Raw genomic sequence first — 24,653 nt, 5'->3', positions numbered from 1 at the left:
AAATAATATACATTGGAACGAATGATTTCTGTGCTAAAGATAACGTGAGTGATTTGGATATTTGTTAGGTGTCACTAACAGTTTAAGTAAGTTAGCAACCAATTTTCATTCATGTTGTGGGAAAATTTAGAGTGACGCTTCCTGTCATACTTACAACTTCAGTAGGCCTACAGCATCCTTTGAAAAAGTAACAGAGATCTGAATAACTTCAGTGTGTAGGCTCTTAGAGTTTTGTTGTTAATTTCATAAATTTATTTTTTCATGACGCATACTTTTCATGTGCTTCGTAACTGACTCAAAACTTGTCTTCAGGATATAACCGGCACCTGTGCCGTTATACGTCAGTCCCTAAAGATTCCGTTTTGTCGATTTATTTTTTATTTTTTTGCTGAAGTAACTTGTATATAATGTGTATCAGTTTGGTATGGACATAGTAAGGCTTCTACTTCGCTAACTACATTTTAACTAGATATTTAAATTTCGCGGCCCTTCCTTCATAATAATAGTATGAATTGGCCGCCTCACCACTCACTAATATTTAACGAAGTGCTTGTCTGTAAGCGCTGGCTTGGATGAAAGCCCTTGGGTGCTCCTCAGCTATGTTTATATTTGTATCTGGGTACTGTAATTTAAAGGTTTCTAACGTCGTTCTTAAGTTGTGCTTGTGGCGGTGGTATAGTGGATGTTTTCTTCCTGTTGCCTGTGCAATTGAATATGGAGGGTGGGCAAATTGATAAGAAAAGAAACAGGGCTCAAATGTGATATCGCCGCCGCCCTCCCACCTCCCCTGAAATCTTGGCTGTGGTGGCAGTCTGATCTGTACCGTAGCCCGAGGACTAGGTTAGGTTGAACGGTGGTATTTTGGTTGACAATGCCAAATAAAACTAATGGCAATAGACTTACTCGTAGCGTAGCTGATTATTTACGTTTGCACCATATCTGAACACGACGTGCTTTCCATTTGATAGGTAAACTGCAACGTGAATCCAGAAAACGTACATTATGTTATGGACAAGTATCAGACGAGTATTTTGATAAGTTATGCACATATATCGTACATGAACTACGTAACGTGAAAGAGAGGTCTACTGCTCTGTACGTCTGTTAACAGTTATCTGGTTAGGGTGTGATCGAAAATACCTGTGCTGAATGGGCGGGGGGCGGCGCAAGTCGAGTCTTCCATCGTAATTCACTAGTTCTACTTCAGAAATGACGCGTAGGGGTGGACTGTTCTCGGTGCGATATGGTTAAAAATCCTCTGCCTCTCTTCCTATTACAGTTTCCGCTGTTCCTTAGACTTAAGTCCTCTCCCGTCTTTTGCTATTGTACCTTTCAATAGGATATGGTCATTTTACTTTCACGTTCAACACGAGCTTTTGTTGTTTGTAATGCTGTAATGATCGTGGACTCTTTTACAGACTTTCTGCGTTCAACTGATTTAGGCCTAATGCTTTCGTCGCCAACGGGACGTTAAAATTTCATTTGATGTTGATCGTAGATTAAAGTACATGTTGTAATATTGTCGGTAACTTGAAGAGGCGAAAAAGGCATTGATCAGGTGGTAAAGCTATAAATTTATTTGCATAACGGGAATAAAACTTCCAAACCATGTGTTAAGTGAAACTATGTTGAAAAAATAGTGCAGAGTGGTAAACTAAAACTGAATCGTTATTCTGATCTGCTGCTTTTATGTTCTGTGCTAAGTTGTGGAATGGGTAAATATCAGTAACGAGATCAGTAAATTTGCCTTTTCCATCGAGCGGTTGTCTCGGGATGTTAGTGTAATTTGTAAGGCACTGACCTTTCATGGCTAATGGAAAAATTTAGGTGTCTGATCATCTCTGCAGTCGTCGCTGTCTGAAAGAAGCTATATAAACATTGAATTTCTGGTCTTACGACAGATTGGTGGTTTGGTCTTTTATAATCCTTTCATTCTATTATAATTATGTAACGTTTACAATTTTACGTTATTGTTCCAGCTTGCATCCAAATTATGGAGTGGATCGTTGAGATCTGTTCAGTAAATGCACTTAGTTACTGTAACACTGTCCACGAAATGAGGGCGGAAACGCGAGATGTGCTCCACAGCGTGAAAGTAAAAAGCATCACGCCAGTGATTTGTTAAACAATCCCGCCCGCCACTGGCAAGAGAGGTTAACTATGCTGTTAAAACCTACCAGAAAATATAATCTGCTTCGTTAATGAGTAAGCTGTCGAGACATCAATGCTAATTTTCATCAAAGAATAACTCTTGACCTGTTTCATAAATTCCACGCCAAGAAATTAAAATCCCTGTATATAACGTTTTATAGAACCCTGCAGCTGTATTTTATAAAATATTCTTTCAGATACCAATTACGGGCTTTTGTGTATGATTATGTCTTTGATTTTAGCGACTGTAGCTGTTGGCATAACTTGTGCCTGTGATTGGCCATGGTTACTGCGCACATTCAGCAGTGTTTAAGATTTGTTTGTATTGTTTCTTTTTTTATTTTGAAGGCAATCCTGCGATTCAGCGGTAAATGTACATTCCAGCAAGACGGATATTAAACTATATGTAGCAGTACAAAGTGTATAGATACCATGAACTGTGGGAGCTGGGATCCACTCCCCTAGGGACGGTGTCTTTTTAAGTTCTTGCGGTTGGATTTGGCGTGTTCTGACGCCGCGTGAGTAGATGGTAATCGCATGTGTTACGGCAGCCCTCACTGTGCACGCTTTCGCGATGGATTGCAAACGTTCGTCCGTTTTGTGCGTCAACGTGGCTGATGCATACAGCGATGACGACACTCCTTTCAGGCTTCTTAAGTACCTCAAAGTTGTGTAAACACTGCTGCTTCTGATCATTCTGTACCTTCGAGATAGCATGCAGAATATATAAAAGATTGGTCATCTGGTAGCACATTTTAATTTTCTGTCTATGGCGAAAGGCTTCGTTCGTATTGCTTCCACAAGTCGCTGACACTTTTCCGACTGAGATGATTTATTGTGGCTCTTGAGGACAACAATAATGGTAATTCAAAGTAGGTGGATGGATCATTTGACTGTTGAAAAGCTCTCAGCTTCTGGCATATTACTTTGAATATACGCCTTGAAAACCCACCACTGCAACTGCGTAAGGATTCATAATTTTTGCGTAAAAACGCGACATAATGTATAAATTATGCTGCAGAGAGCAAATTCTTCTTGTGATCGGGCGAGTACTTGTTCTATGCACAAGGCAGCCACAAACATTTAACTATGATTTTTGAAAAATGAGAACGAAAACCTACATGTGCCGTTAAGATTCCATTCTCCCCTTACAATCAACCTTAGCCTAAGTGCACATCTAATGCACTTGGTCCAGACAAGCACGGACATCGTATTCAGTTAATATTTACTGTCACTGTGTGTAAGCGAATAGAGTAAGAGTATCGTGACGTAAGCGGCGTATTATTCTATTACTACCTACCTTATTTGGTATATTCTTCTTTACTGAAGACTTTATGACAACACCAGTGAAAATTAGGGTTGAAATCAAATGCTTTTGTTGGTTCGTTCACTACTATACTAAGCAAATGAAAAATTGTCTTTAACTGATTTTTCAAGAAATCGGTCACAGAAAAGCCTGTTTCTGTAGCTTGTTTTCCAAGTAACAATCAAAAGCTCTCCCAATTAATGAGCCATTTAAAGGGAGCCTCGTAAGTTACGTTGTATGAGCGGAATATCAGTGCAGTAGCTCCCAGCAGCAGTACCAGTAGACTCAGAAAACAATTTAGTAATGATGAAGAGCAGGATGAAGTTTAAGAGACTACTCAGGGAGAAATGGGATACGGAAATACTAAGGAATGAAGAGATACGCTTGATCTTCTACAAGGCTGTAGATACTGTTATGAGTACCTCGGTAGGCAGTTCTGTTGAAGAGGAACGGACCTCCCTGAAATGGGCAATCACTGAAGTCGGAATTAAAAATATAGGCCCGTGCAAAGTGACTCCGAAGAAACTATGGATAATAGAAGAAATGCTGATCGACGAAAGAAGTACAAAAATATTTAGGGAAATTGAGGAATACAGGGGTACAATTCACTTAGGAATGAAGTAAATAGGACGTGCGGGGAAGCTATGGCGAAATGGTTGCGTGAAAAATGTAAAGAAACGATAGTCGGAAGGACTGACTTTGCGTATAGAAAAGTAAAAACAACCTTTGGTTAAATTAAGGGCGGTAATATTGAGAGTGCAAAGGAAATCCTACTGTTAAATGAAGAGGATAGCGGATAGGTGGAAAAAGTACATTGACTGACTCTATGAGGGGGAAGACTTGTCGAATGACGTGAAAGTAGAAGAAACAGGAGTCGATACAGAAGAGACAAGGGATCCAGTATTAGAATCGCAATTTAAAAGAGCTTTGGAAGACACAAGATCAAATAAGGCAGAAGGTATAGATACAGTGGCAATAAAACGACTATTAACATTGGTATGTAGAAAGTGTCCGGCGATATACCGTCTGACTTTCGGAAAAACATCATCCACATAATTCCGACGATAGCAAGATCCTACAAGAGCTAGAATTATCACACAGTTAGCTTAACAGCTCATGCATCCAAATTGCTGACAAGAATAATATACAGAAGAATGGAAAATTATTCTGTTAGATTATCAGTTTGCATTTAGAACAGGTAAAGGCACGAGAGGCAGTTCTGACGTTGCGGTTGATTCTGGAAGCAAGACTGAAGAAAAATACACGTTCATATAATTTGTCGACCTGAAGAAAGCGTTCGGCAGTGTAAAATGATTCAGGATGTTTTAAGTGGGGGGTAAGCTGTAGGGAAAGACGGATAATATATAATATGTACAAGAACCAAGAGGGAACAATAAGAGTGAAAGGCCAAGAACGAAGTGCTCGCATTAAAAAAAGAGTGAGAGACAAGGATGTCGTCTCTCTCCCCCGTACTGTTCACTTTATGCATCCAAGAAACAATGACAGAAATAAAGGTTCGAGTGTGTGATTAAAATTCTACGTAAAATGTAAATGACGTGTAGCTAGGGCCTCCCGTCGGGTGGACCGTTCGCCTGGTGCAAGTCTTTAGAGTTGACGCCACTTCGACTTGCGTGTCGATGGGATGAAATAAGGACAACACCCAGTCCCTGAGCGGAGAAAATCTCCGACCCAGCCGGGAATCGAACCCGGGCCGTTAGGTAGGACATCCCGTCGCGCTGACCACTCAGCTACCAGGGGCGGACAAAATTCAAGTTGAAGGATATCAAATCGATCCGTTGATTACATTGCCGTATTCGGAGAAAGTGAAGAAGAATTACAGGATCTGAATGGAATAAGTCCAGTGGGTGCAGAATGTGGACTGAGGAAAAATCGAAGAAAGACAAAAGTAATGAGAAGTAGCAGAAATGAGAACAGCGAAAAAATTATCGGAACCGGGAGCACAGGGTAGACGAAGTCAAGGAAATGCATTATCTGAGCAGCAAAATAATTCATGATGGACGGAGCGAAGGGACATAAAATCCACACTAGCACTGGCAAAAAAAAAGGACATTCGTGGGGTAGTGAAACATGGATTGTGAGAAAACTGGAAGGTGAGGTTCTCCACAGAATCGGCGAGGAATGGAATGTAGTATCGAAAGCACTGACAAGAAAAGGGGCAGGATGATAGAACACCGGTTAAGACATCGGGGAATAAAGTCCATGGCACTAAAGGAGCTATAGAGGGTAAAAACTGTAAGGGAAAACAGAGATTGGAAGACATCCAGCAGAAGGCAACCTCCTGGCCATGTGGTATGGTTTCTTAGAATTCTAGGCGAATGCGAATCTGGCTCTACAGACGATGCCATCGTCGATTACCTTAACCCTTTTTGAACGTCTGGCAAAAATTGTGTACTTGAACTTTTACTGTGACTTAGCTGCAACAGAAGTATTTTTCCCCAGGGGAAACCTGAGATACACATTTGTGAATGCTCAACAATTTTCATCATGTGAAATTGCTTCCAACTGTTTGGTGTTACTACGAAAATATCAGCATGTCAGTGTTGCAATGCCCATCAGCTCGTGACCACCGAAATATGCGGATGTGGTTTTTTATGTTCCACTTAATATTTGACTACTGTTATTGTTATTTGGCATGTCAATTATCAAACGATCATTTTATTTATTACAGTAGACAATATTTCGTAATTATTTTTGTCCATAACATGAAACCGACTGTACGAAGTTCATTTTGAAAACGTGCACATAATTTCGTGTAAATCCTGCATCTACAATCATTTAATAATCACCTAAGAGGATTACCACATTAGAAAAATGTTCCTTTCTCCAGAAATGCAGGTATGAAAGGATTAAGGCAGTGTTTCTCCAACTTTCTTTATTTGCGACGCCATTTTCTGTCATTTTAAACCCCCCCCCACTCCCCTTCCTCACACGGTTATATGTTTTGGCCATTTTCACTATAAAGGTACAAACCTGAAAGATTACTAATAATAAGTAAATTTATTGCTATTTCACAACATAGATTAACTACGTTGACAAAACCAGAATCGATGGCCCTGTAAGACAGCGGGCGAAAACGCTCCCAAAGGTCTTCATAGACTTCATGACAAGAGGCGAAATCAAGTCAGTTTAGTAATCACTTTTTTTTATTAAGGAAATGGTTGAGAAGTTTTCTGCACTGAAAGGAAGAGCATTTTGTATATTACCGTTTCAACCTCCTATCTTTGGCGAAATCGGTTTTACTGCGTTGGATTACTTGAAGACAAAATACAAACCTCAACTAAGCATGGAAAAAGAACTGTATCTATTTCAAATATTAAACCCTCCTTCGAAAACTTTCCTCTACAAGCCATGCCCAAGGAAGCCACTAATAACAAACATTGTTCTTAATTTGGTATTGAGAAGTTAATTGTTATAAAGGCAGTATCATGTACTGATGCAGTCATATTTATAATAGCATATGTCATCGTTTCAGTTAATTGACCAATTTTTTAGTTCATATTTTTTTTTCCTTTTCTATAATTTCGCGACCCGCCCGTTAGCAGCCTGAACTCCTTGTGTACGCTCACATATACTATGGTTAAATAACTAAAAACATCGCCAGCAGTGAAGTGTTGTGCGGAATACCGGCGTGTTTATGGACCTGGCAAAAAAGGTAGTCAAGTGAAAGGATTCGATTTATAATAATCTCAAATTTCAGTTCTTGGTTTTTCCTGCTTAGAGACGAGTCAAGTAAAAAAACAATTATTCCAGAAATAAATCAATGGGATACTGCATTTATATGGTTTGTCGATGTGCTTTTTTTCGTGGCGTTAATGATCACTTGAGCTACTTCCGGTAATCTGGGCAAATTGCCTGGTGAATAAAAAAGGGAAGAGGGCTGGGTAAAGGTCGGGAATAGACAAAGTGAAATCATTACTGTAAGACAGTAGCAGTACTACGAATGTACTAATTAGTCCAGTAACAGCGTCACAATAAAGGCTCTTTGGTTGCAGAAAATGAGGTAGAAGATTGTTTATCGTGTGTATATAGTTGAGAGTACGTTGAATCAGTTTTTTACCTCCAGAACCCTCTGGGCAACATTTTGTGGCTAAAAAACCAAGAAATTTTGCCACCTTTTCAAAATTTTCCCCTATTACTCGGAAACTACGCGTGTTACTGAAAATATTATCCTCTTCAAAACGAAACAGATTTTGCGTCATATGACCTGTTTAAACGTCAAAGTCGGTGCAGCCGTTTGGCCGTAATCGATTTTCAAAAATCGTTCATTTTTACCAACTTGGCTAAAAAGTCTGCTCCAACGCCTGTACCTAAAAAATGGCTACTCCAAATGAAGAACGTCAAGCTAACATAGCTACAGAGCATGAAATTTCATGTTACGAATGCATCTAGTTTTTCATTTTTAGGTACTATTAAGCAATCATACACTTAAAAGTCAAAATAAATATATGGAAAAATAAGCTCTACATAAATGGGAAAAGAAGTATGTTGCTTTGTCACATGCAGTGATTTCTGCAGTAAAGCGACGGCCATTTCTGTCTTCACTATTGATTTGGCGAGGTACATTCATGGCAAAAGATTCGGATCAAGACTTATTGTCGACACTATTAGTGCAATTGGATTCGCAGCTCATATATGGAAGATTTCGTATTTGAGACGTCATCGGCTGCACGACTTGAGCATCTTAATATAACCAGTGAAGGATTCATCGAGCTCATCTCTGATAACGCCGTTTTTAACATCTGGACGGTTGCGGGTTGAATACTTTACATTCCATGGAAGTTTCTCCCAGCACAAACTATGGAGCCTGACAAGAACAATGACGGGGAAAGACTACGTTCAGCTTCTGAACTCTTTCCCTATCCCAAGCGATGCTTCGCAAAGGGGAACAGTCTTCTGAAAGCTCTCGTCGTTTAGACACCAGGTTCGTCATCAAATATTTTTGATAAAGATAACAGATGCTGCAGTCGCACACGAGAAGTTTCTCGCAAATAAGAGCAACAAGAAGCACTTGATTTTTATGCTCATGAGGAAATTTGAGGGTGGAGGTATTAAAGTGCTACAAGCAGGGAAGATGCTGCTTCATTAATTGTGGAAACACCTATTTCCCAAGTTGCTGAGTCTGACAGTGTAGCAATCGTAAGCGAGGTTATTGGCGTGCTTGTTCTCCTAACGGATCGGGGAGACAACCACCACAGGCACTTCCATAAACCGGGAAGAGGGAAATCAGTAGGAGTGTTGTACTCCAGTAATTTTTACAGTTTCAATTCTACGTTTGTCCGTTTCAGCCATGTCTTCACATGATGTGATACCACATCCCCTTTTTCTTTCGGCCAAGTAAAAGGGAAATTACTAAACCTTATCGAGTAACAGCCACACCTCGAAGTGCAAGCTTAATATAATAGCACGGGCAGGAGAATAGATGATGTTAGCACTTTATGGGAATTCCAACTGCGCGATTGTGGACGAGCTCAATTATGAGCTTTTTGTAAAGTTTGCCCCGAGAAAATCTTTCAAACATGAAAGGCTACAGCCAACATCGGACGCAGCAAGGTGGCACTCATTGCAATCCTACCATCAAGTGCAGTCTTGGGGGTAGGGGAGAAGAAAACGGATCCATACCTGTGGGGCTGAAAGAAAAATTTGAGAGGCTTGTTTCCCTTGACGATGACGGAAGATGCGGCACCACACACGCTACTGAAGATGGTTTCCTGCGCATGGAAAACAGGATGTACAGCAGTGTGTGTATGTCGCAAATCTGAACTGAACTGCTCCACGACGTGCAAACACTGTTATGGTTTATCTTGCGAGAATACTTCGAAAATTGGGCTAGACAAGGATGAGGAAGAAGTAGAAGGTATGATCCAGGACGAGGAAGTTGGTGAAGGTGCCCCAATGGATCGCTGCGGTATGCATCACACTAAAGTTGCTTAATGTTTATTTTCGCAGTTTTCTAATGATTTGTTCTTTCATGTTGTTAGCCCTTCCACACAAATTTGTCCTGTTTTAATAAACGTATTATAAGCACGATTTACATGTGAATGGAACCGGCGGTTTGCGAGGGTCTCCCAGTGTCATTTGGATGCATTGAACTAACTGCGTAATTGGCCATCAGCATATCTTAAAATTACATAAAAGCTAATGTGGCATCGTAATTCCGAACGTAAATATTGTTAGACGCCTTGGGAGTTGCGTCACAAGCCACTAGAATAAAAGCATCAGCCTCCGCTAAATGTGTGCAGTTGTGACAGTCTGGACAAGGTATCTAAGTATACAGCAAGCAGTCGGTTTGACAGCTGCAGATGTGTATGTTTTAAAGATAGTGCCGTATTGTTTATGCCTAGTGTGAAAATGGCAACAGTGATGCAGCAAGATATTCCAGTGCATCGCATTCGTTTCACTGCTTTTGTACTGAACAGTAATGAACAAATATTGCGCAAAGTTGGTTTGTTATTTATAAAGTTAAAAAACCTCAATGGAAAAAATGAAGCCATGAACCCGCAACCGAGGACGACCAATAATCACGTTACAAATGTAGCCATGAGCGATGTTGTTTTCCTGTTGTGTATTATGAGCGAGGGCTCGTATTAATGCCATTACAAATGAACTCTTGCTCCTCGGGCTGGCTTTGCCTACCGTAGCTCTTCCCGTGTACTCTTATTTGCGCCACGATTTCCTGCTAGTGGGTAATGACGGAAATTGGCACGCGGCTCCGGGGGGCGCGTCGCGGCGCGCCTGGCCTTGCGGGAGGTGATGTGAGTGGCCGCAGCGTGGGCGGCCGGCCGGCCGGAACGGCTGCTGCACGCCGCCTGCTGCAGCGACAGCAGCAGCTGCTGCTGCTGCTGCTGCTGCTGCTGCGGCGCGGCGCCTGACTCACCGGGAAGCCTTGGCGCTGGCTACTCGCCGGCCGCTTTCACTACGGGGCGCGCTTGCTCTTTTGTTACCGCTGCTCTTCTACCCTACGTGTAGAAACTGTTACGGCAAGGCGTCTTAAGCTTCCTCGTCCGCCCACTCAAATGAAGGCGAAAGGCATTGACGTAGGATGAAAGTACAGTTATTTATGTTAGCATACAGCTACTTTACGAGGCGATTGACACGCTAAATACGCCAATAAACAGGAAAACAAATGAATATATGTGCCCCTTGTGATAGGTGTCGTCGTATCGCAGGTCTGTGCGCCGACAGTTGAACGAAAAGGGCGCAGGCTGACTAATGTGTCAGAGGCAGACTTTCATTATTTGGACAGGAAAATAACTGATGTTGGCCGAATTAGGGACGGCATAAAATGCAGTAGCATGAAAATCAGTTTCGAAAAGGAGAAATGTCGGCGCATCTAATACACATCTGTTATTAAATCTTACATGAAGGTATTTGCCTGGGTGTAGTGAAACATGATAAAAAGTGCAGGCAAGGAGAGCATAAAAGCTTTACAAAAGTGGTGCTATAATGAATGCTAAATGGGTAGATCGAATAACTAATGACCAGATACTGAGTCGAACGGGGGAGAAGAAATTTATGGGATCTTATTGATAGGAAACATCTGAGGCATCAGGGTATCGTCAGTTTGGAGGAAAGCGGGGAGGGGTAAAAATTGTAGAGGAAGGCAAAGGGATCCATCCAGTAAGCAGGTTCCAATGGGTGTAGGTACCAGTAGTTAGAAAGATGTTTACACAGGATAGAGCAGCGTGGGTAGCTGCATCAAACCAGTCTGTATTGCATACAACAATCAACGTAGTGGACGCACGCTCCACCCTCGGAAATAACCCGGAAGGAGTAGGTGTAAACATTCGAGCTGGAATTTTTGGAGAGAGAGAGAGGGGGGGGGGGGGAGAGCGCAAATACAGATGTGATGAGTTATAAATTTCTCAGTAATTTCTACAAAATGTGTAATTTCAGCGTAGTTAGTGTCCTTCCACGAAATAGAAGTGTTTCTTACTGTGTACCATCTGCAGCGAAAATGGTTTTAATCTGACGCTTTCAGAATAAAATTTCGCGCAGAACTGAAGTAACTAGAAAGTTCTTTTTTACTGTCCATACTACAATTTTGTGTTGCTTTTTCGACGCACTTTGGCGCAGGAACCTTTGCGGAAACTAGGATGTGGATCTGAGCAAAGGGAAACATTTCAGTTGTAGCCTGGCGAAAAAATAAGCGGTAGCATAGTGTTAAACGGATTTGAAAGAACCAATCTCTTTCTTAGCACCCCAGACAACGAATCTTTTTTGAATGACATCTTCGCTAATGTGCATTGTGTAGGTGAATGATATTTTTGATTTACTGACGCTTGGCCAAGTTAACAGCTAAACCCTTTCTCAACAGTCAGACGCGAATTTGAAGAATTACTTACATAGTGTAATCATCATTGTATATGTACTCAACTGTCGTACACTCAATAGTTCAGAAATATATTTTGGTTTAACTGAAAAGCAACTCAACTGCTTATTGGTATTTGTAGCATTCATAAATGATTTAGTATATACGGCTTGAACCAAGATGCAATTTACATATAAAATTGTTCGCAGTAAACTGTTAAGATTCGAACGCGTTTTTGATTGGACGTAGTAGGGTTATTTGCGGTATGTTTAGAACCCTTTTTGGTAAGATTCTAGTTACAGTTAGACAAAAACCAAGCAAGGTAGCGAAGTGATTAAGACATCCAGATTTGCAGTCCAGAAGGCGGCGGTTGAAATAGCTGCGAGCGCATTCACGTTTTCGTTTCCATACTTGCCCTTAGTTGCTTAAATCTAAAATCAAGAGCCTACATTTTGAAAGGGACACATAAGACAATTTCTCTCACCCCCCCCCCCCCCCCCCGCGCCCTTTATTCCGTAGTTCAAACTTGTGCTCGGTCTCAAAGGATGCGGTAGCCAAAGGGACTTAGTGCCTATCTTATATCCTTCCTTCCGAAAAAATAACATCGTAAACCTAATATACAGTTCGAAAAGGGGGCTGCGTAATGTGGGTACCTTTTGTCTTGTAAAATGCGCTATTTGATTTTTGGAATTTGTGCCCTAAATGCCTATTCGAGCGTTTAAAGGTAAGTATTCCAGCCTTCATTTCTTCCCCTCCCTCTCATGCCTGCATTTTTCGGCTTATGCTCTATTTTTATCCTTCGCAGTGTGACAACCATTATTGGACACTATTGTCCGCATGTAATCCTTATTTAGAATCCTCCTTGCGCCTTTCTATTCCGGATGTTGTTGACAATCATAGTTACCACTTTGCTTGTTCAAAAAAGTTTCTCGCTCGTGTGTGTCAGTAATTTTCTGTTCATAGCACTCGTACCATTCTCCTGTATAGCAATATCTGAAATCTCCCAAGTCGTTTGCCCGTCGCCTCTGTCAAATTACAGGTCTCAGCTCCGTAGAAAAGTATCGTAAATACGTAGCAACGTTGAAATCTTAATTTTGTTTCGATTCTTGAACACATTAATCGTTTTACAAAAATGCGTCTCTGGCTTTCTCAGTACGGACCTCGATGTTTTGTGAGTTACCGCACTGTTTTTTTAATGTTTTCAGCTTCTTTAATAAGTGTACTATTGTTTGACAGTTTGGTAGTCTCTTGCCGAACACGATTAATTTTGTTTTACCTTAATTGATTTCTAGGCCCTGACGCTCACTACCTTGCCTTGTTCTTCATTTCCATGTACGCAGTGCATCACACATAATCTGTTGCATGCAAGACATCCTTGGTGGGTATAAGAAATGCCGTCCAGGTCCTAGATCCACGAAGGAAAACTCTTGATCCTTCCAGTGGAAGAGGTGGGGAAATAACACCAGCGTTCGCTGGGAGGGCACCCTCTCGTCCTAGAAATGAAAAACCATTTCCGAAGGTGGAAAAACCAAATTGTCAACTGCATAGATGTGGAAGGCAAAGGGAAACCACCACATTAAAGATCCACGTATGCCCCAAGCATCAGCAGAAAATCATGCCAATGTTCTGTAGAATTTTCCGGAGATAAAATAGTTCCCTAATCAAATCTCTGAGTGGGGCTGCAAGACACAGTGTGAATGAAAACAGTATCGTCAGCATAGCAGTTATTGTCCAGCTTCTCTGTATTCAAGATAATTTCTTTTTCGACATTTTGAAGATCTTCTTTGAAATTTTTGATAAATATTTAATGTTAGTGGCAACAAAAAACTCTCACTCCTCGGTATGTTTGCCAGATTTCTAATTTTCTACTCTTGCAGGTAAATATTGATTCCAATATAGATTAATATGACCCAGAGGTCTTTGTCATCCAAAATTAAATACAAAAATTAAATTAAAAGGCTTCTAATAACAAAATACACAACCGTCACAGTTCACCTCTCTTCGTATCTGGAACAATATTTGAATTCAGAACATAGCCTCTAAGAGTCCCAGAAGCGTATCTGAAGCCAAACTTTGTAGGATACATTTGTTCTTCACAAACTTTGAAGATTTTGTGAATGATTTTTAGAAATGTCTTCAGGGAATGGCTCATCGAACTTATAGTTCTAAAATCACTACATGTTTTAGATCTTCGTTTTCCTGGCATGACTGCACGCGTCGATTGAAGACAGCGAGGTGGCGGAGTAGTCGGCACACTGGACTCGGATTCGGGAAAACTAGGGTTCAAACCCGCATCTGGTCATCCTGCTTTAGGTTTTCCGTGATTTCCCTAAATCGCTTCAGTCAAATGCCGGGGTGGTTCCTTTGAAAGGACACGGCCGATTTCCTTTCCAATTCTTCCTAATACGAGCTTGTGCGTCGTTTCTAATAATATCGTCCACGGGACGTTAAACACTAGTCTCCTCTATTGAAACAGTTTTTTTATACCCGAACAGTAAATTTTTATACAATAGTTTTGTCAACTATTCTATTTGTTCATACAACAGCATGAGGAACTCGGAGTGTATCACACCTGACATCACTGTTTTCCGATTTTTATTGCCTTTCCTGCTGATCTCACTTCTGCTATATCTATCTGGTCCTGTTTCTCCAGCGACTTCAGGTGGATGTCGCCTGTCGTCATGAAAAAGTCCTTCGAAGCATGTGTCCTATCGTCTCGTCGATGACCAGCTTACCGTTTTCTGCTAATGTAGATGAGAATCTTCTATGAAGTGCAGTCATTTTTTACATTCATATAAAAACTGAAGTTGTCATTTTCACCTTGTAAAGTTTTGATCTCTAAGCATTTTTGTTTGTCTTTTTGCTTCTCAAATTTTCCTGTCGATAATTTTGTTCACTCTTATACATGTCTGGGTTTGCTTTGCAGCTTCTTCTTTGATTCATTAATTGTAATATTTGGCCAGTCAGCCAGGACTTCATTTTCCTCGTTTCAGGCAGTAAAATGTTTGTGATGGTTTCGAAAGTTCCGCATTAGGAATCACCAGCAAACCCCAGATTTCTTAAATAATCGATCTCCCATGTATAAAACAACTTCAAACGTCTGATTACTTCACAAATGAGTTAATGGTAAATATTTGACGTGTTAAGCATACAAGCGAGAAAGTCGTGCAAAGACTTGAAATTAAACTGAAAGCATATTGTAAATCGCTAGGTGCTGTCATTCTCAAATAGTGGATGAACGAACTGAGTATTCATTCACCGTTAGTTAGGCTGTCTCAAGACACAGTTTTTAACTGTAATGCTATCCTTATTGTGTTAAACTTTCAATATTATACCTGTTAATAAGTAGATTATGACAGCATATTACATTTTTTAATTCGGTCAGTAATTATGCGAAATATTGAAAACTGAATTTTTGTTCCACCTTGTTGCAACTGATTCCGGCCACTGGATTCCGGGATATCGTTTTAGCAGTATAGGTTCTATCCACCGTTACAGCATCTAAAGTGTCTCAAATCATGTCCTGATTATTTTGTTTCTTTAGAGTCCTGGTTTTATTTCATTCAAAACGTAGAAGTAAAATTAGATTAAAAGACCAGCAGTGTGTTAGTAAAATTCCTAAGAATAACACAAGCCAGAAGTTCCCGTAAAGACGACGGCGGTACTGAACTGTCAAGGTGGCTTAGACTTACTAATCAGATAACTGTGTGAGCTTTATTTTCACTAAAGCTATGCTCAGTATACTGTCATGCAAAATCACGCGTTGATATGCACTAGGCTGGTGCGTAAGTTCTTAGAGGTTTAGTTTTGCTTGTTGGTATTCCGGTTCTGTGGGTTTGTGGATTGTAATTTTTTATTTGTAGTTCACTGTTTCTTTTAGAGTTTACTTATTGTCGTTTGGAGATGGCGAGTGGAGCTGTGGGCTCTAGAAAATGGAGTGCCAAGTGGAGAACTCGGAACATTTCTGACATCTTCTATTTGAGTTCGGTAGAAGAGTGACAACAGTGAAGGAAGCCAGAACAATTTGTGCAGTGTATGGGTGTAAAGCTATTGGACAGAACACGGCAAGAAAGTGGTTTTCTCTTGTTAAATAGGATCGTTTTGACGTTAGTGACTACACGTTCAGGAAGACCTTCGGGATGTGAAGAAGGTCGTTTGAAACCATCAATCCACAGTGCACTCAAGAACTGGTAGATGTGAACTGCGATCATTACACCATTGTGGGACATTTGCGTGTAATCGGGAAGATTAAAAAATCCGGTTGATTGGTGCCGCATGCTCTGATTCAATATCACAAAAATCAGCTGATGGCCATATACGCACGTCTGCTTGCTTGTCATCAGTTGGCTTGTCAACAGCACCGACCGTTCCCATCCTGTATCATTACTGGTGACGAGAAATGTTGTAATTTCGCTAACATCAGGAAAAGAAAGGAATCGTTGAGCCCAAACAAAGGAGCAACTCCACATACAAAGACCAGTGCGCGTCCACAAAAGGTAATGTTATTCATCTGGTGGAACAGGAGTGGTGTGATGTACTACGAATTGTTTTCCCGAGGTGTCACCATCACTGCTGACATTTACTGTCGACGACTGAGACGTCTTACAGACGCAGTCGAAGAACGGCGACCGGAAAGACTGCGTAAAGTGATGCTACTCCACGATAACGCCCACCCGCATTCTGCTTAACTCTCAAAACATTATACAGGAGGTGGGTCGGGAAGCCATTTGGCACCCACCATATTCGTCTCATCGTGCGCCTATAGATTTTCAGCTTTTCCGCTCCCTATCGACCAATCTTCAAGGAACTTACTTTTCGGCTGAAAAAGCGCTCCGGAGATGGCTCGACACGTATTTCCTCAGAACCTTATGATTTCTGCAGTCGCGGAATCCAAAAGTTACCTCTGCGGTTGCAGACTTGTAAATAGCGAAGGAGAATGTTATTGATGACATAAAATCTGTTATATGTGTCTGTTGTGTTTATTAAACGTATTGAAAAACGCTGCGAGCTTATGCACCAAACCAACAGATTTAGTGTAAGAGCCAAAATACGAGTAATTCCTAAAATAATACGCCTCGGAATCTGTGCGTCTTTTGCTCAGGTATGTTACTACTGTTGGTAAAAATTAAGAATGAACTATGTAACTATTCGTCAAGAAGAAACTGACGCTAAAATGAGGAAATCACTTATCAATCTAAAGCAAGAAGTTTTTTTACTTATTTTGTATATGAAGTGATGCTTTCTGTACCAACATATGTTGCCTTCCATTGTCATAGAAATATACATACTGCATTTTAAGTGTGTTGCGACAGAGCATTAAACTTGCGTTTGCAGAAAAAAGTAATCGACACTTGTGTACTACTTGTGGTCTGTTTTAAGACCAGTGATTCGTAGGCAACGTGACAGATAATTGATTACAGAAACAGTGTTGCAAACGTTTTTAAATTCCCTGCAGCCATACGCAGGAAATGCGTTTTCAGAATTCTAATTTAAAAAGTTTGTCGTAATTTTCTTTTCGTGTTTGCCAGAAACAAGAGCACAATAGAGACAGAAAAATTGTTAGCTTATACGAAGGAAGGAGTTGTCCTAACTATGTGGAGGTCCTCTAGTGAAGTGTGAGAGTTTTTTTGCTGCTTTAATACTTCCCTGCTCCAGATACTATTGGCGCCAGTGACCCACGTTTACGACCAGAAAAAGTAAAATTCTGAACCACGTGGGGGTCATTACTGCAGTACAATAGACTGCAGACGACTGGATTTATATGCTCCAATGACAGAATTTCTGTACTCAGCTAGCGTGGAGACAGGTGTTTCTACACAAGGTACTGACATTAATGATTCGTACAAAGAATTTAGTCTTGTTTCATACAACCTTCGAACGTTGAATTGATCCTGCCTGCAACATTGTTGTGAAGTCATTAATATTCTTTTTTTCCTTTGTGTAATCGCGATAAAAAAAGGGGCTGTTGGTATTCGTATCACTGTTTGAGCGCTCTTATGGGAGAACTTAATGCCGCTTCACTGTTCTGTTTTTACCCACTACTTGGCAAATTATTACAGAAATCTCGCATTTCGGAAAGAACTGCGGCTAAGTAGACGAGATCGGTGCAATTTCGTAACGAGCCGAACTACATAGTACGTCTACCTGTTGTAGACTTTTCGAACGATGCATCTGTTATACTCGAATATTTTTCACTGTTCCACATTTTTAGTGCTTAGACCATGGAATCCTTGATGCATTTTTCGTAAGGTGATAATGGAACTGTCTGATATCCGGTTCGTGATGTCACTCTGCTAGTGTGTCACGTCTGGCAGTTTGTTGGTGTAGTAGGCTACTAATTAGAATCATGACGCACAGGAGTGACAAGAAGCATTCACCGAAAGGCTTTTTACGCTTGCTTGTCCGCCTCCTGCCCATGAGTTACGCAGCGTGTTAGTCTCCTGTAGCGCTGCGGTACCGTGGCTCTTCGTCGCGGGGTGTTTCGCCTCTGGCCTGGTAATAAGCTATTACGCTGCTAAATTCAGTGGAATACAGAGCTTAACGCTGTAGATGGCTGCCCCGAGAAATTGCTTACTGAAAACAGGTGCAGTCACGAAACGATAGGATACAGTTCAATCACAATTGTGCCATCCGTAGCACACTGAAAGCTTCAGAAAAGTGCACAGAAGCACCTTGGCGTCATGTGGATGTCGAAAGTAGGATGGCATAAAAGGATGTCAAGTGTAGTTCCGGTCGCGCCAGTTTCTTGCATTCGTACTATCTGTAATGTTTTCTCAGGTGTCTGTGTGAGAAAGACGAAGGATGGCACCTGCTATATCTTTAATCAGACGGTCATAGTGTTCTAATGTTTACTGCTTGTTACCTCGAAGTCAGTAGAAATGGAAGTAGAGCAACTAAACACAAGGAATCAGTCATGTTCTTTTCTTTTTTAAAAAAATCGCACATATATTTGACATCTATGAAAGGCCTAAATCAGAGTTATTGGCCGCAGATGATCTTATTTACAATATATTTGTGTGTCGGTAATATGTAACAAATTAATGTACACATAAATACTTTGTCCATGTACGAACCTACCATTGAGGTGTTGACGTGAGTTAGTTTTCTAACCCATTCTTCAGTCACAGTAATTGTCTTAGGATGTTTAGTTGGTTCTTAGATATTTTCATTAGTTAGATTTATGTAATTCGGGTTTGATCGTGGTGATGATGTCCCATACTCCGTGACGGAGCGTAGGGGAACGATGTGGGAGACCCTTCCTCCGACCGTAATGGGGATGAATGATGATGAAGACAACACAACACCCAGTCATCTCGAGGCAGGAAAAATCCCTGACCCCGCCGGGAATCGAACCCGGGACCCCGTGCTCGGGAAGCGAGAACGCTACCGCGAGACCACGAGCAGCGGACTTTTTTTGATCTTATGTAAGTTGATTATATGGTGATTAAACTCAGATATGTTAACATACTTTTACACTTTGGTGCAGTATGCGCTGTATTGGTTTCCTGTAGAATCTCTGTCCCGGATCCTGCCCTTTAGCGGACTGTGCTCTACAGATTTCGCCATGCAAACATTCCTCCACACTCGTAAATTGACATTAGTACCTCTCTACAGCTATCGAAATGTGAGAGCTTTTTTCCGCGTGCTATGCCGCAGTGGCAAATATCGGTTTGCGTATATGAGCAGTACAAAAGATAAAACTTATTAATGCAGGTCACGGCATTGCTAGCTAGAGGATATTAAAAGGTATTTCATAATTTAAGTGATAAAAAGTGAAAGCTCCGTCTTGAGTGTGATGGCTGTGACAATGAAATTTTCGTGGAATGTTTGCCGTGCTTGTTTCTTAACTCAAACGATCTGCCAAACATTAGACAAATGTCGCCGTAATGTGCTGTTGAACAGTTCCTATGTCACTACTCTCCATTAAGTACTTCATATTTGCCACAATAATTGTTGTACGGGTCACGTAACCATTTTTAAGTTTCTTGTCAGTACCAAGAATTTGTCTGTTGAAACTGAATGTCTAGTTAGTCTTTGTTACACTAAGTCTCGAATCCCCATTCGCACCCTCTACATTCCACCGCAGATTGCCCTCTTCGTGTCCAGTAGTAGCAGTCGCGTCATGTGGGCAGTCTTTTCATGCGTGCTCGCCACCAGAAGGCAGATGCGACTTAGGTCGTAGAGCTTCCTTCAGTACACCGCGGAGAGCAGACTTTCGTCTGGCGTTGTATGTATTTAAGATATACTTTAGAGATTTCGTTTTAAAAACATATTGGGGCAGGGAATCTCTTGTACAATCTGCGTCTTGAATTTTCGACAGTTCAACTTGTTGGCTTCAGATGGATTTGGTATAAGGTAGGTAGGCCAATTAACTAACTCTTTGAAACTGCTGATACCACTAAAATGTCCTCTGGCTTCTTAAAAGTAGCTCAGTAGTACTACTGTCACAAGTGTTAACATATCACAGTGCTGCTTTACGGGCATATGTCTGACACGAGGCACTTAATCAGTCATTAGCTGGCAGATAATACGCTGCCGTTTCGCCTCTGTAAAAATGTTTTTTGCAGAGCAGGCAGACGTTTACAGTTGCGTTAAGCTATGGCTACATTGTCGTTCTGTGTTTGACAAGTTCTTAAAAGCATTGGAAAAGCCCCATTTACCGTTTTCTAAGCCTGATTATTAAAGAACCTGCGACGTAGAGTAGGACGCGTAGATAAACACTTTAATGTATGCGATGATTCTCCTAAAGAATTTCATTTCCGAAACATGTACAGACTGAAATTCTTGCACGTTTAAAATACTACCCACATCAGTTGTTAAATGAACAAATCTCGAGGAACTTGCATGTGTTTCAAACGTCTAACATAGCAATTAATACACTGCCCATAAAGTTGGCAATTTTCTAGACATATGGCGTTCTGAAGAAGTGACCGCCGACAACGAAGTAAAACGGCGTATCGAGCAATATCGACAGTCATTCTCATAATTTGAAATATCACTGACAAGTTCGAATTTGTCGTGCACTTACTAGGTTTGATCGGTATTCTTTACGGTATAGAAACTTGCTCATTGAAAGTAAACGCTGCCAGCAAAGTAGCTGTAAAGATGGCAATGAATTGCAGACTATTTAAGAGTCTGTAGGGGACGAGGATTACAAATGAAGTATTTCAGCGAGTCAGCAGATGTAGCATTGTATCCAGTATAATTAAGAGGAGAAAAGAGGCTTATTTATGGCTCGAACCGAGAGAAAACTTGATCATAATCGAATCATTGACTGATAAAGATCCACAGTAGTTAGATGCTGTGCTAAAAAGATACACTTGTCAGGTAGGTAATCAGAAACTTGAATTGAGTGTTTTAATACTAGGGGCTGCACAAGATAAATTGAGTAAAAAGTTGACCTCCTTAGTCAATAAATATTATTTAGTCATAGACCAAAGGAACCGTTATTTAACAGAAGTACTTTCAACAGCAAAAGATGTTGCAGGTACTGAGACAATTGGAAAGAGTTCATATGGAGACCCTTTGGATGGAGCCTTGGAGCTGGTATTTAGCCTAGACTACATATTGGAAGCTATACCAAATACAAAAGTCCTGGACATTGAACGAACATTGGGGGGGGGGGGGGGGTCAAGGCGCTCAAAATTTATCAGAGTGCAAGAATGGGTCCCCAAGCTATTGCAGGACTTGCTTCCTTTCCTGTGCTGCAGTCTCTTGTCTCTGACCATCCTTCTTCTCTTTCTCACACTTGCAGCCTTGGATGTTGACCTGACTATTCCCTAGGTCCTGCTTCCTTTACTAGGAATTTTCATTCGTTAATCTCCTGCAGACTGAAGTAATTTGTGGTCCCCTTCTGGGTTTGACCTTGATTTTTCCAATTTCTTTTGTAGTGTGGACCGAATGGGGAATGACTCTTTAAATAACACCTATGCAAGCAGTGTTAACTTACCTGTGTTCAATATCCTGTAGGCTCTTACACGTGCTTCAAAACCAGTGCTATAGCCAATCAGACATAGTGGGCTCATATGTGCCTTTTCCTTTGGACCCCCTGATGACACAGAGATCACACTGCTTATGCTTCATCTATTAGCTCTTCACACATGCCAAGCTGTAGATGTCCATATTCCTGGGGCATCAGGACTCCTGGCAATGGCTGTTGTGCTAGATGGCCTTTGCAAAGGCTGGGTAGTACCTGTGGGGAGAGCCCTTGATCACAGAAAATGGCATCAGGACAGATGTTTCGCTCATGAAACACATTAAATTACCGAAAAACAGTTTGCATTCTGATCTGGCCGTTTCAGACAAGTATAAAGATGTCAGTGTAGAGTGTTATAATCGTACTCCTCTCCCTATCCTGACTACCCGATGGGCAGAGGGACAACCCAGAGTTCTATGAGCAAAACAGTTTACCCTATACTTCGTAGGTATTCAAAATGATGGGGATATGTTTACTGCGACAAAGCTATTACTGTTTGTGGAACATATTGAAGGTAAATTGAGAAGTTGAGTCATTGGGAAAAATGTGCAATGGATTGATTAAAGCTGCCTCTTCTCTACAGTCCTTCAGGTGTGTGAAAGTCTGGGTTACATACCAATGACCATTGACCTACCCAAATGTTTGAATACAGTATGGTCCAAGGAACTATCTTCCATATAGGCATTACGATAAAGTCAAGGAGGCACTGGCTAATTTAATGTGGCGAGGTGTGCATTTTGACAGATGAATTGAAAAAGGTCCCAAGTTTAATCGAAAAGATTAAAGTGCCTTTGCCTCCTGCAAAAAGTTTGTCACGTTGTATAAGTGTCACGACGAACCTGAAGTCTTACAGCCCATGAGGTGCTTTTAGTGCTTGCGCTTCGGCCATATATCATCCCACTGCATGGCAGATACAAAATGTGGTTACTGCGGACTATCACTCCACAAAGGTAGTCCTTGTGTACCAACCTCTTTATGTGTATATTGCACAGAACACCATCCTCCTCGTTCACTGGGGTATTCAGTCTTCAAGAAAGAAAATAAAACAGGAATTAAAATCTACAGACTTCGTGTCATATACTGAGGCATGAAATAAAAATGAACGACTACATCGTGTTGAAATGATAACAAATAAGATGAAACCCTCGACCATCACTCCCACTATCTGAATTTTTTCCAAACCATTTTCCCCACTACCCACCTCTTGCATTTCGCACAGCACCATCTCATCACAGAGGCCCTCACAAAAATCCAGGCCACCAAAGATTGCAAAGGAGGAGAAGGGGAAATTCTGCAAGGCCCCTAGAGGCACCAGATCCCTCCATGCTGTATTGGTTTGCACAGGTGTCATCAGTGAGTGGATCCCCCTTGATAATAGCGATGTGGCTGCAACTGAACTTGACAATCAGAGTTACTTCCAGGAAGACCACTAATTCCACTGTATCGACCATCTTAATCCAACTACTGTTCTGTTGCTTGGGGGGCTTTAATGTACATCGCCCCCTGCGGGTTCGGGGGTAAGAATAGGCCCGCGGTATTCCTGCCTGTCGTAAGAAGCGACTAAAAGGAGTCTCAAATGTTTTGGCCTTATGTGATGGTCCCCTCTCGGGTTTGACCTCCATCTTTCTAAATTACTCCGAAGAGCGAGCCAATTGGGGAAGGGCGCCTTACATGGTGCACTGTATCCGTCGTGCATGGAGACCTTTAGCCGACTTTTTCGTCGTTGCAGTGGTGTCCCGCTCGTTTTCAGTCTCTTGGGCGGGGATACGTCACTGGGTGCGATTACCACGCTGCACTCTGCAGTGTTGCTTTTAACTGCGACGACGACCTTGGACATTTTTGCACGTAAGGTCCAGCACGGTAGCCAGTCCGTTGTGGTGGGGCCGCCATGTACCCTCTTGGTTGTAGCCCCCTGACAACACAGGGATCGCTCTACTGATGCCTGCGCCGTTAACACCCCACGTATGCCAAGGAGTAGATGCCCATCTCCCTGGGGCATCAGGACTCCCGGCAATGGACATCCTGCCAGATGGCTATTGCTGCGGCTGGGTGGCGCCCGTGGAGAGGGCCCTTGGTCGGAGTAGGTGGCATCAGGGCGGATGACCCGCAATGAAGCGTGGTACATCATCTCTCGCTGGCGGCCAGCCGCCAGCAGTCTCTAAGCTTTCTCGGGCTCAATTTAATGCTCAAAAGTACGATCCGAAAACGTTCCCCTCTCTGGCCACGCCGTGGGAGGAGCGTAAGTCTCAGGATGGAGGTAATAGTTATTCGCCCCGATTCTTAGTTTGCACGAGAGCTGATGGGGAGTCTTTTCTATCCACAAAGCCTCAGTTCTTCGTCGAGCATTTAGAGGACAAGTTTGGGGAGGTGGAGGGCTTGTCCAAAATGCGCTCTGGGTCAGTACTGATACAAACGGCATCCTCCGCCCAGTCACGCAGGTTACTTGCTTGTGACAAGTTGGGGGATGTTCACGTTACCATTACACCACATAAGAGTTTAAATATGGTCCAGGGAGTTATTTTCCATAGGGACCTACTTTTGCAGTCTGATGACGAGCTGCGCGCCAACTTAGAGCGTAGAGGTGTTCATTTCGTCCGGCGCGTTCATCGGGGTCCGAAGAACAATCAGGTTGCTACCGGTGCCTTCATCTTGGCCTTCGAGGGTGATATATTACCGGAGAAGGTCAGGGTGATGGTCTACCGTTGTGACGTCAAGCCCTATATCCCTCCCCCGATGCGATGCTTTAAGTGCTGGAAGTTCGGGCATATGGCTTCCCGCTGCACTTCCAGCCTCACATGTCGAGATTGCGGACGCACATCACATCCCAATACTCCATGTGCCCCGCCTCCCATCTGTGTCAACTGCGGAGAGCATCATTCCCCTTGCTCGCC

At 41.9% G+C, this 24,653-nt stretch overlaps 1 protein-coding gene across 2 annotated transcripts in view; it reads left to right on the top strand.

Moving 5' to 3' along the window:
* The window catches only part of LOC126259250 (kinesin-like protein Klp10A), a 291,616-nt gene that overhangs the window by 1,060 nt on the left and 265,903 nt on the right, over positions 1–24,653 (top strand). The window lies entirely within an intron of this gene.

Source organism: Schistocerca nitens, chromosome 5 (assembly GCF_023898315.1).
Source record: "Schistocerca nitens isolate TAMUIC-IGC-003100 chromosome 5, iqSchNite1.1, whole genome shotgun sequence".
Lineage (NCBI taxonomy): Eukaryota > Metazoa > Arthropoda > Insecta > Orthoptera > Acrididae > Schistocerca > Schistocerca nitens.
This window is presented reverse-complemented; position numbering and strand designations above follow the sequence as displayed.